Source organism: Hemitrygon akajei, chromosome 8 (assembly GCF_048418815.1).
Source record: "Hemitrygon akajei chromosome 8, sHemAka1.3, whole genome shotgun sequence".
Classification (NCBI taxonomy): Eukaryota; Metazoa; Chordata; class Chondrichthyes; order Myliobatiformes; family Dasyatidae; genus Hemitrygon; species Hemitrygon akajei.
In genome coordinates, this window is record NC_133131.1 from 75,865,795 (window position 1) to 75,880,354 (window position 14,560).

Genomic DNA, 14,560 nt, shown 5'->3' on the forward strand with positions numbered 1-14,560 from the left:
ACAAAGATTGGAGGTGTAGTGGACAGTGAGGAAGGTTTTCAAAGCTTGCAGAGGGATTTGGACCAAATGGAAAAATGGGCTGAAAAATGGCAGATGGAGTTTAATACAGACAATTGTGAGGTATTGCACTTTGGAAGGACAAACCAAGGTAGAACATACAAGGTAAATGGTAGGGCAGTGAGGAGTGCAGTTGAACAGAGGGATCTGGGAATACAGATACAAAATTCCCTAAAAGTGGCGTCACAAGTAGACAGGGTCTTAAAGAGAGCTTTTGGTACATTGGCCTTTATAAATCAAAGTATTGATTATAAGAGTTGGAACGTTATGGTGAGGTTGTATAAAGTATTGGTGGGGCTGAATTTGGAGTACTGTGTGCAGTTTTGGTCACTGAATTACAGGAGAGATATTAATAAGGTTGAAAGAGTGCAGAGAAGGTTTACAAGGACGTTGCCGGGACTTGAGAAACTGAGTTACAGAGAAAGGTTGAATAGTTTAGGATTTTATTCCCCGGAGTGTAGAAGAATGAGGGGAGATTTGATAGAGGTGTATAAAATTATGATGGGTATAGATAGAGTAAATGCAAGCAGGCTTTTTCCACTGAGGGTAGGGGAGAAAAAAAACAGAGGACATGGGTTAAGGGTGAAGAGGGAAATGTTTAAAGGGAACATTAGGGGGGCTTCTTCACACAGAGAGTGGTGGGAGTGTAGAATGAGCTGCCAGATGAAGTGGGAAATGTGGGCTCACTTTTAACGTTTAAGAAAAACTTGGGCAAGTACATGGATGAGAGGTGTATGGAGGGATATGGTCCAGGTGCAGGTCAGTGGGACTAGCAGAAAAATGGTTTGGCACAGCTAAGAAGGGCCAAAAGGCCTGTTTCTGTGCTGTAATGTTCTATGGTTCTATGGATGATGCCTGAGCATATTTAGTCCGGTGGTATTTATACCCCCGTAGTTGATCCTTCCTGATTGGTTAGTCCTCATTCAATCAGGTTTTCGCTCTCCTACCTTGTACACCTCATGTGCTCCTTGATGCATCCCGTCTGGCTGATATACGCTGCTCTGCATTCACAGGGAATCCTGCAAACACCAGCTGACCTGAGTCCCAGGCCATCTTTGACCCAGATAAGCTGTGATTTGAGCTTCCTTATGATCTGTGGATGGTTTTAATCTGGTATTTCTTCAGGATCCTGGCGATCCTTCCAGAAACAGTGGAAATATAGAGAAGGCAGGCAGTAGTGATGGGTCCCCTCTCATTGTTCGGTTTCACAATTTTTCTGTTAGCCCTTTTAAGGGCCTGATTGACTTCCTTCACCTTGTAGCCACTCTATAGGAACACCATGTGTAATTGTTATATTTTCTTGTGGAGACTCTTGATCTGAAATAGTTTTCGCACGGTTAATCAGAGTAGAAAAAAACTACTCTATGTTAGGAGGGGTGCTGGTGGCTGTTATTATTGAAGTACACACCTTGTGAGTGGTTTCCAATAGATGCCATGTCTGAAGGTGCCATCTTGTTTTTGTTGTATTAGAAAGACTAGGAATGAGAAGCAACCATTCTTTTCCATTTCCATTGTAAATTTAATGTTTGGATGTATAGTGTTCAGACAGTCGTGGAACTGTCGGAGTGCCTGGAGTCTTGCCACTTTTTGGGACCGCCTGGTGAAGAAAGCCATTGAAATAAAACTAAAGATAAGGAGTTTAACAAAGACAAATGTCTCATTCTAAGTAAGAACTGGAAGTTGATCGTGAACAAGGTGGGAAAGCAGAAACCTGATTGGATGAGGACTAACCAATCAGGAGGAACCGACAATAGGGGAATAAATACCACCTGACTATGCCCGGGCATCATCCCTGGTGAAGGTGGTAGAGTTTGTCATTGAAACATAGGTTAAAATCGATACCTGTACCTGGCTGGAAGCCTGAGAAGAGTTTATTTGAAGTTTTTAAGTCTTCTACTTTGCCGTTGTCAAAAAGCAACAAACTACACGACAAATGTGAGTGAAAATAAACCCAATTCTGATTTTCAATTGCTTTTACCACAGAGTGGTTGTTACATCACGTTATCATTTAGTATTGGTGATCCCTGTGGGTGTCAGGCCCCTGCTGTCATGGCTCGGACTCGTGTTGAAAGAGATTTTATTGATTTCACTGCTCTCAAGCAACCCAACCTCAAACAGGTCACCGGAAATGCTTTGGTCAGAGACAAAGGTTCTGTGCAGCCCAAGCTTGCTATCTTCGCTCCAGGTTTATGGTCTGAAATTTGTCAATCTGCCAGTCCAGTCCGCAATGACCGGAAGCTGATTGACCAAGACCCACCACCGATCAAAGTGATCCAAGACCATCCAAATGCTCCCTGCTACCAGTTACCAGCAGCTGTTCATCACATTGGATGCAGATGTCACCAAGATTTGGGGTGCAGTAGACAATAAGTAAAGATATCAAAGCTTGCAGTGGGATCATGACCAGCTGGGAAGATAGGCTGAAAAATTATAGCTGGCATTTAATGCAGACATGTGTGAGGAGTTGTACTTTGGAAGGACAAACTACTGACACAATGAATGGTAAGGCACTGTTGTGTGCAATAGAACAGAGGGACCTGGGAATACAGATCCATAAGTCCTTGAATGTGGCACCATGGGTGCATAAGATAGTAAAGAGAGCTTTTGTCACATTGACTTCCATAAATCAGGACACTGAGTACAAGATTTGGGGTGTTATGTTGAAGTTCTACAAGATGTCAGTGAAGCCAAATATGAAGTATTGCTTGTGGTTCTGGTCACCTACCTCCAGGAAAGATGTTAAGAGTGCAGAGCAAATTTACAAGAATGTTACTGGTCTTGAGGACCTGAGTTATTGGGAAAGGTTGAATAGGTTAGAGTTCTATTCCTTGGAGTGTAACAGATTGAGGGGAGATATTATAGAGATATACAAAATTATGAGGTGGATAGATGAGGTGAATGCATGCAGGCATTTCCCTTCGGGCTGTGTGAGACTAGAATTAAAGGTCATTGGTACAGGGTGAAAGGTAAAGGATTCAAAGTTCAAAAGTGAGAAGTAGATTTATTATCAAAGTACCTATATGTCAACCATATACAACTCTGAGATTCATTTTCATGCAGGCATACACCACAAATCCATAATAGAACCAGTGAAAGATGGCGCTAACTTGGGCATTCAACCAGTGTGCGAAAGATAGTAAACAGCACACATACAAAAATAAATAAATAATAACAATGATAAATAAATTATCAATAAATATTGAGAACATGAGATGAAGAGTTCTTGAAAGTGTGTCCATAGTTTTTTTGAATATTTGAATGATGGGGTCAAGTGAACCCTCTGGTTCAAGAGCCTGATGGTTGAGGGGTAATAACTGTTCCTGAACCTGGTGGTGTGAGTCCTGAGGTTTCTGTACCATCTTCCTGATGGCAGCAGTGAGGAGAGAGCATATCCTGGGTGGTGGGGGTCCCTGATGATGGATGCTGCTTTTGTGTGACAAAATTTCATGCTCAATAGTGGGGAGGATTTTACCCAGGATGGATTGGGCCATATCCACTACTTTTTGTAGGATTTTCCATTCAAGGGCATTGGTGCTTCCATACCAGTCTGTGATGCAATCAGTCAATATACTCTCCACTACACATCTAAAGAAGTTTGTCAAAGTTTTAGATGTCATGCTGAAACTTCGTAAACTCTTAAGAAAGTAGAGGTGCTGCTGTGCTTTCATCATAATTGCACTTACCTGCTGGGCCCAGAACAGGTCTTCCGAAATAATAACACATAGTAATTTAAAATTGCTTACCCACTCCACCCCTGATCCCCCAATGAGGACTGGCTGATGGACCTCTGGTTTTCTTTTCCTGAAGCGAATAATATGCTCCTTGGTCTTTCTGGCATTGAGTGAGAGGTTGTTGTTGTGGCACCACTCAGCCAGATTTTCAATCTCCCTCCATTATGCTGATTTGTCACCACCTTTGGTTTTGCCTATGACCGTGACGTTGTCAGCAAACTTGAATCTGGCATTGGATCTGTGCTTAGCCTCACAGGGATAAGTGTAAAGTGAGTAGAGCAGGGGGCTAAGGACCTGTGCTGATGGGAATTGTGGAGGAGTGGTTGTTGCCAATCTGAACTGGCTGGGGTCTGCAAGTGAGGAAATCCAGGACCCAATTGCACAAGGAGGTACTGAGGCCCAGGTTTTGAAGCTTATTGATTAGTTCAACAAGGACGATAATATTGACTGCTGACATGTAGTCAATAAAGAGCATCCTGATGTATGCATCTTTGCTGTCCAGATGTTCCAGGGTTGGGTGAAAAGCTAATGAGATGGTATCTGCTGTCAACCTGTTGCTTTGGCTGGGAGCTTAACGATCTCAGTGAATGTTCCAGCCAGCTGGTCAGCACAGATCTTTGGTAGTTGGTCTGGGTCGGATGCATTTAGGCTCACGCCCCTGAAGGTTGCTCACGCGTCGGCCTCAGAAACAGAAGTCACAGGTTCACTGGGGGGCTGTGGGAGTTTGTGAAGTTCCCTCCATGTTTTGATAGTCAAAGCAAACGTAGAAGGCATTGAGCTCGTCTGGAAGCAAAGCCCCGTTGTCGCCTATGTCGCTTGATTTAACTTTATAACAGGTGCTAGTGTTCAAGACTAGCCACAACTGATTCTAGTTTAAACACAAAATGCTGGTGGAACACAGCAGGCCAGATAGCATCTATAGGGAGAAGCACTGTCGACGTTTCGGGCCGAGACCCTTCGTCAGGAATAACTGAAAGGAAAGATAGTAAGAGATTTGAAAGTAGTGGGGGGAGGGGGAAATGCGAAATGATAGGAGAAGACCGGAGGAGGTGGGATGAAGCTAAGAGCTGGAAAGGTGATTGGCAAAAGTGATACAGAGCTGGAGAAGGGAAAGGATCATGGGATGGGAGGCCTTGGGAGAAAGAAAGGAGGGGGGGGGAAACACCAGAGGGAGATGGGGAACAGGCAAACAACTAAATAAGTCAGGGATGGGGTAAGAAGGGGAGGAGCGGCATTAACGGAAGTTAGAGGTCAATGTTCATGCCATCAGGTTGGAGGCTACCCAGTCGGTATATAAGATGTTGTTCCTCCAACCTGAGTTTGGATTCATCTTGACAGTAGAGGAGGCCATGGATAGACATATCAGAATGGAAATGGGATGTGGAATTAAAATGTCTGGCCACTGGGAGATCCTGCTTTCTCTGGCGGACCGAGCATAGGTGTTCAGCGAAATGGTCTCCCAGTCTGCGTCGGGTCTCACCAATATATAAAAGGCCACACCGGGAGCACCGGACGCAGTATACCACACCAGCCGACTCACAGGTGAAGTGTCGTCTCACCTGGAAGGACTGTCTGGGGCCCTGAATGGTGGTGAGGGAGGAAGTGTAAGGGCAGGTGTAGCACTTGTCCCGTTTACAAGGATAAGTGCCAGGAGGGAGATCGGTGGGAAGGGATGGGAGGGACGAGTGGACAAGGGAGTCACATAGGGAGCGATCCCTGCAAAAAGCAGAAAGAGGAGGGGAGGGAAAAATGTGTTTGGTAGTGGGATCCCGTTGGAGGTGGCGGAAGTTATGGAATAATTATACGTTGGACCTGGAAGCTGGTGGGGTGGTAGGTAAGGACAAGGGGAACCCTATCCTGAGTGGGGTGGCGGGTGGATGGGGTGAGGGCAGATGTGCGGGAAATGGGAGAGATGCGTTTGAGAGCAGAGTTGATGGTGGACGAAAGGAAGCCCCTTTGTTTAAAAAAGGAAGACATCTCCTTTGTCCTGGAATTAAAAGCCTCATCCTGAGAGCAGATGCGGCGGAGACGGAGGAATTGTGAGAAGGGGAAGGCATTTTTGCAAGAGACAGGGTGGGAAGAGGAATAGTCCAGGTAGCTGTGAGAGTCTGTAGGCTTATAGTAGATATTAGTAGATAGGCCGTCTCCAGAGATGGAGTCAGAAAGATCAAGAAATGGGAGGGAGGTGTCGGAAATGGACCAGGTAAATTTGAGGGCAGGGTGAAAGTTGGAGGCAAAGTTAATGAAGTCGACGAGCTCAGCATGTGTGCAGGAGGCAGCGCCAATGCAGTCGTCGATGTAGCGAAGGAAAAGAGGGGGATGGATACCCGTATAGACTTGGAACATGGACTGTTCCACAAAGCCAACAAAAAGGCAGGCATAACTGGGACCCATACGGGTGCCCATGGCTACACCCTTGGTTTGGAGGAAGTGGGAGGAGCCAAAGGAGAAATTATTGAGAGTAAGAACTAATTCCGCTAGATGGAATTCTGAACAACTACACTCGGTCCGCCAGAAAAAGCAGGATCTCCCACTGGCCACACATTTTAATTCCACGTCCCATTCCCGTTCTGATATGTCTATCCATGGCCTCCTCTATTGTCAAAATGAATCCAAACTCAGGTTGGAGGAACAACAACCTTATATTCCATCTGGGTAGCCTCCAACCTGATGGCATGAACATTGACTTCTCTAACTTCCGTTAATGCCCCTCCTCCCCTTCTTACCCCATCCCTGACTTATTTAGTTGTTTGCCTGTTCCCCATCTCCCTCTGGTGCTTCCCCCCCTTTCTTTCTCCCGAGGCCTCCCATCCCATGATCCTTTCCCTTCTCCAGCTCCGTAACACTTTTGCCAATCACCTTTCTAGCTCTTAGCTTCATCCCACCCCCTCCGGTCTTCTCCTATCGTTTTGCATTTCCTCCTCTCCCCACTACTTTCAAATCTCTTACTATCTTTCCTTTCAGTTATTCCTGACGAAGGGTCTCAGCCCGAAACGTCGACAGTGCTTCCCCCTATAGATGCTGCCTGGCCTGCTGTGTTCCATCAGCATTTTATGTGTGTCGTTTGAATTTCCAGCATCTGCAGATTTCCTCGTGTTGATTCTAGTTTAGTCTGGAATTGCCACTTTGCCCATGAGAGGGCTTTCCTGACCTCTTGTAGCTTTCTTGGTCACCAGACTTGAAAACTTCTGATCTGCCTGTCTCATGATTCATCTGGGGTTTCTGACTGAGGAAGATTCTGAATGATTTTATGGGGACATACTCAGCTACACCTGTTTTAATAAAGTCCATGACAACTATGGTGTATTCATTCAGGTCCACAGACAAGTCCTTGTACACAGCTCAGTCCACCTACTCGAAGCAATCTCATAGCTGATCCTCTGCTCCCGTGACCACCTCTTTGTTGTTCTAACCTCTGGGGCTTTGCTCTTCAGCCTCTGCCTGTATGCAGGTAGGAGAAGGAGAGTTAAGAGATCCGATTTACTGAAATGAGGTCTGGGCACTGAACGGTGGGCATTATTTATCTTAGTATAACAGTAGTCTACTGTGTTGGGACATCTGGTGCTACAGTTTAAAAGCTGATAGTAATTGGGCAGGATTTTCTTCAAACAGGCCTGGTTGAAGTCCTTGACTATGATCTGACATGTGTTGGGATGGACTGTTTCTTGTTTAGAGATGGCATCATGCAGTATCTCAAGTGCTTCATTATTGTCTGCTGCTGGTGATATGTAAGCCGCAGTCAGAATTTGCAGAAGAACTCCCTACATAAATTGAACATATGGTATTTGACCATTAGATGTTCAAGGTCTGGGGAACAGAAGTTCGACAAAATCACTACATTGGAGTACCGCCAGGAGTTTATCATGAAACACACATCTCTTGCCTTTTCCGAATCAGCAGTTCAATCCATCCTGCGAATCGAGAAGCCTTGGGGTCTAATTGCCACAGCTGGCGTGCTGGGAGAAAGCCACATCTCAGTCAAACACAGAACACAACAATCTTTCATTTCCCTCAGATAAAGCAATCTTGGCCTCAGATCCTCAAATTTGTTTAGCAACAGGATTCTGGGTACAAAGGGTCTCATTCCTTTGTGTTTCAGCTGAGCTTGGATTCCACACCTCCCACCCACCTCACTTCCAGGTGATGAACCTTCATCTGCTTAAAGGTGCCATACCTGCCTGCTTGAGAGTTAAGTCTGCTGAGTCCTTCAGAAGTTCATGAAATCTGTCGATTATTAAGTTGACTTATAAGTATATTGCTTAAAGGTAAATTATATGCTGCGGATTGCAGAGTAATTCAAACGGGGTATATTTGGAAGTATTGTATGTAGCCTGCAGAATATCACTGTGGTTCACTGGCACCATATTATGCTCAAAGTGAATATTCGAGGGAAACCTGAGGGAAAACTTCCTCACTCAGAGGGTGGTGTAAGTGTGGAATGAGCTGCCGATGAAACTGGTAACAGTTGTAACATTTAAGTAATGCTTTGATAGGTACATGGATTAGAGGGGTTTGGAGGGATATGGTCTGGGTCCAGGTAGATGGAACTAGGCATAGGATCATGTCTGCATGGACCAGATAGCCCGAAGGGCTGGTTTTTGCTCTGTAGTACCCTAACATGCTTTGATATTCCTTGACTTTAAAATGCATTTACCCTCTCCTCTATATGGTTCATAAAATGAATCATTTCAAGTTTTGAAGCTCTACTTATTCAATTAGAAGAGTCCTGTGTTCAAAGAACTGTAAAAAATTTATGATACATAACTTATGGTAATAAAAAACTTAATCCATCTTTATCCTTTCTGGAGTAATGTTTTAAAATTCAATAGTTTTAAGTAAAGTTCAATAAAATATAGAGAAACATGAAAACCTAGATATCAGTAAATGGTGTCTTGGAATCTAAACTTTGAGAGCTGGATATACACTCAGTGGCCACTTTATTAGGTACACTTATACACCTGCTCGTTAATGCAAATATCCAATCAACCAATCACATGGCAGCAACTTAACACATAAAAACATTCAGACATGGTCAAGAGGTTCAGTTGTTGTTCAGACCAAACACCAGAATGGGGAAGAAATGTAATGTCAGTGACTTTGACAGCAGAATGATTGTTGGTGCCAGACTGATTGGTTTGAGTATCTCAGAAACTGCTGATCTCCTGAGATTTTCATGTGCAACAGTCTTTAAAATTTACAGAGAATGGGGCGAAAAACAAAATACATCCAGTGAGCAGCAGTTCTGTTGCCAGTCCTGAAGCAGGATCTCGGCCCAAAATGCTGAGACTTGGCTCTTTTCCATAGACCTGTCTGACCTGCTGAGTTAATGAAAGAGCTCAGAGGAGAATGTCCAGACTGGTTCAAGCTACCAGGAGAGTGCCAGTAACTCAAATAACCATGCATTGAAATGGTGGTGTGCAGAAGAACATCTCAGGATGCACAACATGTTAAACGTTGAAGTGGATGGGCTAGAGCAGTAGAAGACCATGAAGATTCACTTAGTCGTCACTTTGTCAGGTACAGAAGGTACCTGATAAAGTGGCCACAGAGTTTACGTCAGCCATAAGTGAATGGTGAGCAGACTTCATGGACCAAATGGCTTAACTCTGTTCCTATATCTTAGCATTTTATGGTCTTTGGTGGTACGTGCTTTCAGGTTTTTGTATCTTCCATCGAATGGAAGGGGAAGAAGAGACAATGTCCAGGGTGAGTGAGATCTTTTATTAGGTTGGCTGCTTTACCGAGGCAGCAAGAAATGTAGATAGAGTGCATGGAGGAGAGGCTATTCTTAGGTGTCAACTTCTCTTGGCTGACTTATGCTTTAGGGATACAGCAGATAGATCCATTCTATTGCATTGAAAACAAATATAATAAACAATGTCTTAAGAAAAATTAACATTTTTAAAGGGCAAGAAGTAAGGTTTCCAGGAGTCATATTGCCTGAAACATTTTGGATTTATACCCAAAAAATTATTCATTTAAATTATATGCATTTACTGGATTTTAAATCTTTAAAAAAGGGAACTGAAGCAAATTCACCAGTTGAGTTTTCAGTAGGTCAACCCAAATTATTATAATAATTGCCACAGTAGAGGCCCGGTGTCCCACATACACTCTTCTCACTGTGCATGCTCTGGATTCTGTAAATGGGGCCCAATGCATCCTGTTCAATTTCTCCTTGTTTTACAGAAGAACCTTCAATATTGGCATATGTAATCAGCATGCTCTTCAGTCCCAACCCCCTCTGTTACCCCTTGCAGTTCATGCTTGCTCTCCAGATCACCATATGTAATTTCAAATTGGCAAATTCACAAAAACTAACTTGATGGAAAACAGACAACGGTTGCACTGGTAAAGTAGCAGATAGGGTGTTTACTCTGCCAAGTGAAGGCAATTAAAGCAATGGAACAGGAAAGACTATTCAGCTCTGTATCTGAAGTGTTAAGTATCTGCTTATTAACAATGACACCCTTGACTTGATGAACACTGATTCCCATAAAAAAGGATTTAAAATGGAGTGTAGATTCTTTTAAAATAGGCACTGCACTCTTGATTCAATAGTGTGTGCCAAGTTGAAAAACAACTTGCTCTGTTCAAAAACCCTGATTTTGGCTGCCATGCAGTATTTTTGTGGCCTCATGGACTGGACCACAACCATTGCGAGTGAGTGATGTGTCTCAGTGTATACAAAAGCAGTCCTCCACCCTGAGAGTCGATCTGTGAGCCAAGAATCGTAGGAATCTGGCAGCTGTGCAGTAACTAACAGAAACAAGGACAAGTACTTTGTAAAATAATCTTTATTTGCTTGTCATGAAGACAGTCCAACCGCTGACTGCTTTACAGAGTTGTCTCATAACGGAGTTTAGCTTGACTTCCCTGTAATTTCAACAGTGCAAGCAAATGTGCAAAATAATGATGGAGCTTTTTCAGGTATGATTACTTTAACCCTATTGGTCATATTTTTTGTATTCATTTATTTGTTTTATTTTAAAATATTTGCTTACTTTTATTGTTTTCATGATTTGTTTTTTTTCTGCGTATTCTGGTGTTCGGTGGTCTTTTTAAATGGGTTCTACTGGGTTTCCTTGTTTAGTGGCTGTCCGCAAGGAGACAAATCTCAAGGTTTAATGAAGTATAAATACTTTAATAATAAACATATTTTGAACTTTGAACTTTAAATTGAACTTTCTGTCAACACCAACAGCTTTATGGAAATGTTTAAAAGTATGAGAGGTGGTCAGTAACTGTTCTTTCTCCATTCCCCTTTGGGGCATAGGTTTAGGGAAAGGGGGGGAGACTGGAGGGGCAACTTTTTCATCCACAGGATGGTGAGTATGTGGAATGAGCTGCGAGAAGAAGTTTCAAGCAGGTACAATAGTATCATTTAAGAAGTACATGGAAGGGTAAGGCTTAGAGCAGGGGTTCCCAAATATGCCATGGGCCAATACCATTAAGCAAGGGGTGCAAGGACCCCGAGGCTGGGAATCTGGGAATCCCTACCTTAGAGGGATGTTGGCCAAATATAGGAGATTGGGACTAGCTGAGTGGGAACTGTTGTCAGCATGGCCTTGTTTGTGAAGAAAAAGAATTTCAGGATATATATTGTATACATTTCTCTGACATTAAATGTATCTATTGAAACCTAGTGCTGTATTCCTGTATGAATGTATGACTCAACCTCACCCACCCACTGCCAAAACGGACTCACTGTACTCCCTACCATCCCCTTCCCATCAGCAACAATCTTCCCACCTATTCACCACCAACACTCTCCCTCAGCCCTCACTCCATCCCCTGCACCATTACCATTCCCACACCCCCACAGGCACCCTATCCCATCCTCCACTGCCAACACATTCCATCCCCTCCACCGTCAACATCACCGCCACCCCCATGCACTCCTGAATCAGACCGAACATAAATTTATTAATCAGTTGAAATAATTGCCACAAAGTGTGTTACTATGATTACAAATGGAATCTGCTTCCCCGCAGCGAAATTACTAAAACGATTCACTAACAGGTAGATTAGTGGAAAATAGTCTTGACTGACACACAATGACTCATTTCCATATTTTCTGAACAGAGAGGGAAGGTTTGCTGAAGTATTTTGTAGTGAGATTAAGGCAAAAGGCCACACTGACAAGAGTCTTTGGCATTGAGTTTGTTTGTCCTCATTCTGTTAAGTAGTCTAAGTACTATTGAGCAGAGATGGATGAGTTTTGAAAGGAGATGGGGTAACAAAGACTAGACGGGGTGTGGAAAAATAGTACTGAAATGAAGAACCAATGGCCAGACTGCAACGCCTTTTGTTGGACACAAATTTTTTGGAGTTACAGTCAGGTGAAAGCAGGGACAAGGATGGAAGGGGAACATAGTGAAAGGATGAGAATCACCCCATGGTAAAAGGGAAGCTTACTTCCGCAGTGAACTTTTCAAGAACTCAGAGGCATCTGAGGGTTGAGGAACATCAGCTGATCAATGGAATCCCACCGAAGAAAACGGTATCATGAAAATTGTACATGACATTTTTGGGTGATATCCAAATGCAGTCCATGCCAAAAAGTCATTATTTCCCAATGTGTTTTTGTTTCAGCTTGAGATATTTTTCTGTGGAAATAAAGAACCTCATCGAATTTGACCAAACAACCCATGGCATTGTTTCTCCAAACAATACAAGTGGTGATTGATAAATTCATGGCCTAAGGTAGAAGGAGTCAATTTTAGAAAACCTAGCTCATTTATTTTTCAACATAGTCCCCTCCTACATTTACACACTTAGTTCAGTAGTCATGAAGCATACGGATCATGGATCTCCAGAAAGTGTCCACAGATGGGTGATTGATAAGTTTGTGGCCTAAAGTAGAAGGAGATGAGTTATTAACTTCAACCTTTCTGCCTAATCACTCAAAGAGTTGAACTGCATGTGCATGTAACGAGAGCTGTATAACTCATCTCCTTCTACCTTAGGCCACAAACTTATCAATCACCCATCTGTGGACACTTTCTGGAGATCCATGATCCGTATGCTTCACGACTACTGAACTAAGTGTGTAAATGTAGGAGGGGACTATGTTGAAAAATAAATGTGCTAGGTTTTCTAAAATTGACTCCTTCTACCTTAGGTCATGAACATATCAATCACCCCTCTTATATATTTACTTATTCCCATTTCAACTGTGATTGCTCACATATTTAAGCAATGTAAAGTTTAAGAGTCTGGCCCCATTTACTTCATGCAGAGAAAATCATTCATAAATGTTGAAGGATGTGCTCAAAGTAAAGAGCATGTACGGCTTTCTTTGATCCTTGATCAAAACTAGTTTAAAAAAGAAGTTTCTAATAGTTACCCACTGTACTTCAGAGCCTAATGAGGTGTTGACTTTGGCAGCTTTGAGTTTGAAAGGCATATAATGATTGTCTTATACATTAGCAATGCTCTTAAAAGACACCTGTAGTGCCAATTCATGGCAAGTGGTCTCATACTAATCCATGTATAAATTCACTCAATCTGTATATGAAACCAGGTTTCTTGAAGACAGACACTTGTTTCAGAGAAGGGAGCTGCTTCTTGAAAGGAGTTGTTGGCTCATGTTGTGAGTGGCTGGAAAGATATAATCAGCAAACATTGCCATGTATAAAGGCAGAATAACTTTCGACCACCTGGAATTGTCTTTAAGTGTAGGAGAGCAACTTTTCATAGTTCTTTGTATTTTATCATCTTAGGGCTTTCTTCCTCTTTTTTGAGATTTTTCATTACTGGTTTGGCCAGTCAGATGATCTTTCCCCATCTTTTTTTATTGCAGATGTTCATAAGACCATAGAAAACCATGCAGAAAGAAGTGAGAATCCAAAGTGGGTAAAGTTAGGAGGTTTTAGGCGGTTCTCTCAAGCTCTACTCAAGTGTACTAGACTGTTTGTGAGCAGGCAATTTTCATAAAACCTGCTCACACAGAGTTGTCGGTGCTTCAGAGAGCCAGTCCAGCAACAGTCATTGAGTGGTGGTGCAAACAAATGTAAATTGAGAACGTGGCTACTAGTGAAACCCAGTTCTGCTCAGAATGGGCTGGAATGTGCTGCTGGCTAACCAGTGGTTGTCCAGTCACAGAGTATGTGTGGGCACTGATGTTGGGAATGTCCTGGAGGCCACATCTCACTCTCTCTAGGTTTGCCATTGAGTCTGGGGGCAAACCATAATCTGCTGGGCTGGGAATCTGGATAAACTTCATATGTATCATCTCAGCACTATGCCAACCACAGCTATGGTGTAATACCAGTTGGTTGAATGGCTTTGCAAAAGATATTAGGAAAGTTCTTTATTTCAATGTGTACTTAACCTTTTAATCAATGAACAACAGTTTATCAGTTTTTTTAAATTACCATGTCAATCTTTTTTAAATTATTTAATTCTGAACTAGTTCCAGTATATCTGATTATTAGCACCATTTGGAAACAGAAAAAGACGTCTCTCGAATAGAGTGAAGTTGTTTGAAAGTGATGACTACTTTATAATGATGGTCTCTGATTTCCTTATTGAAAATCATTTCTCTTCACTCAGTCAGTGGGTAGGGGCTTACCTTTCATCAGCTGCAGCCTACCTGTCACTGGCAACCCTTTTCACTTCATGATAGGGCCATGCTAATGAATCTGCCAGTGCACTGGGGGCTTTAAGCTCACATGAACTTTGTTGACAGACCTGAAGTTTATAAATTGGTATTCCTGAAATCCAACCCTTCTGTCTGTGGCTAATTCCCAGAAATTCACTTTAATTTG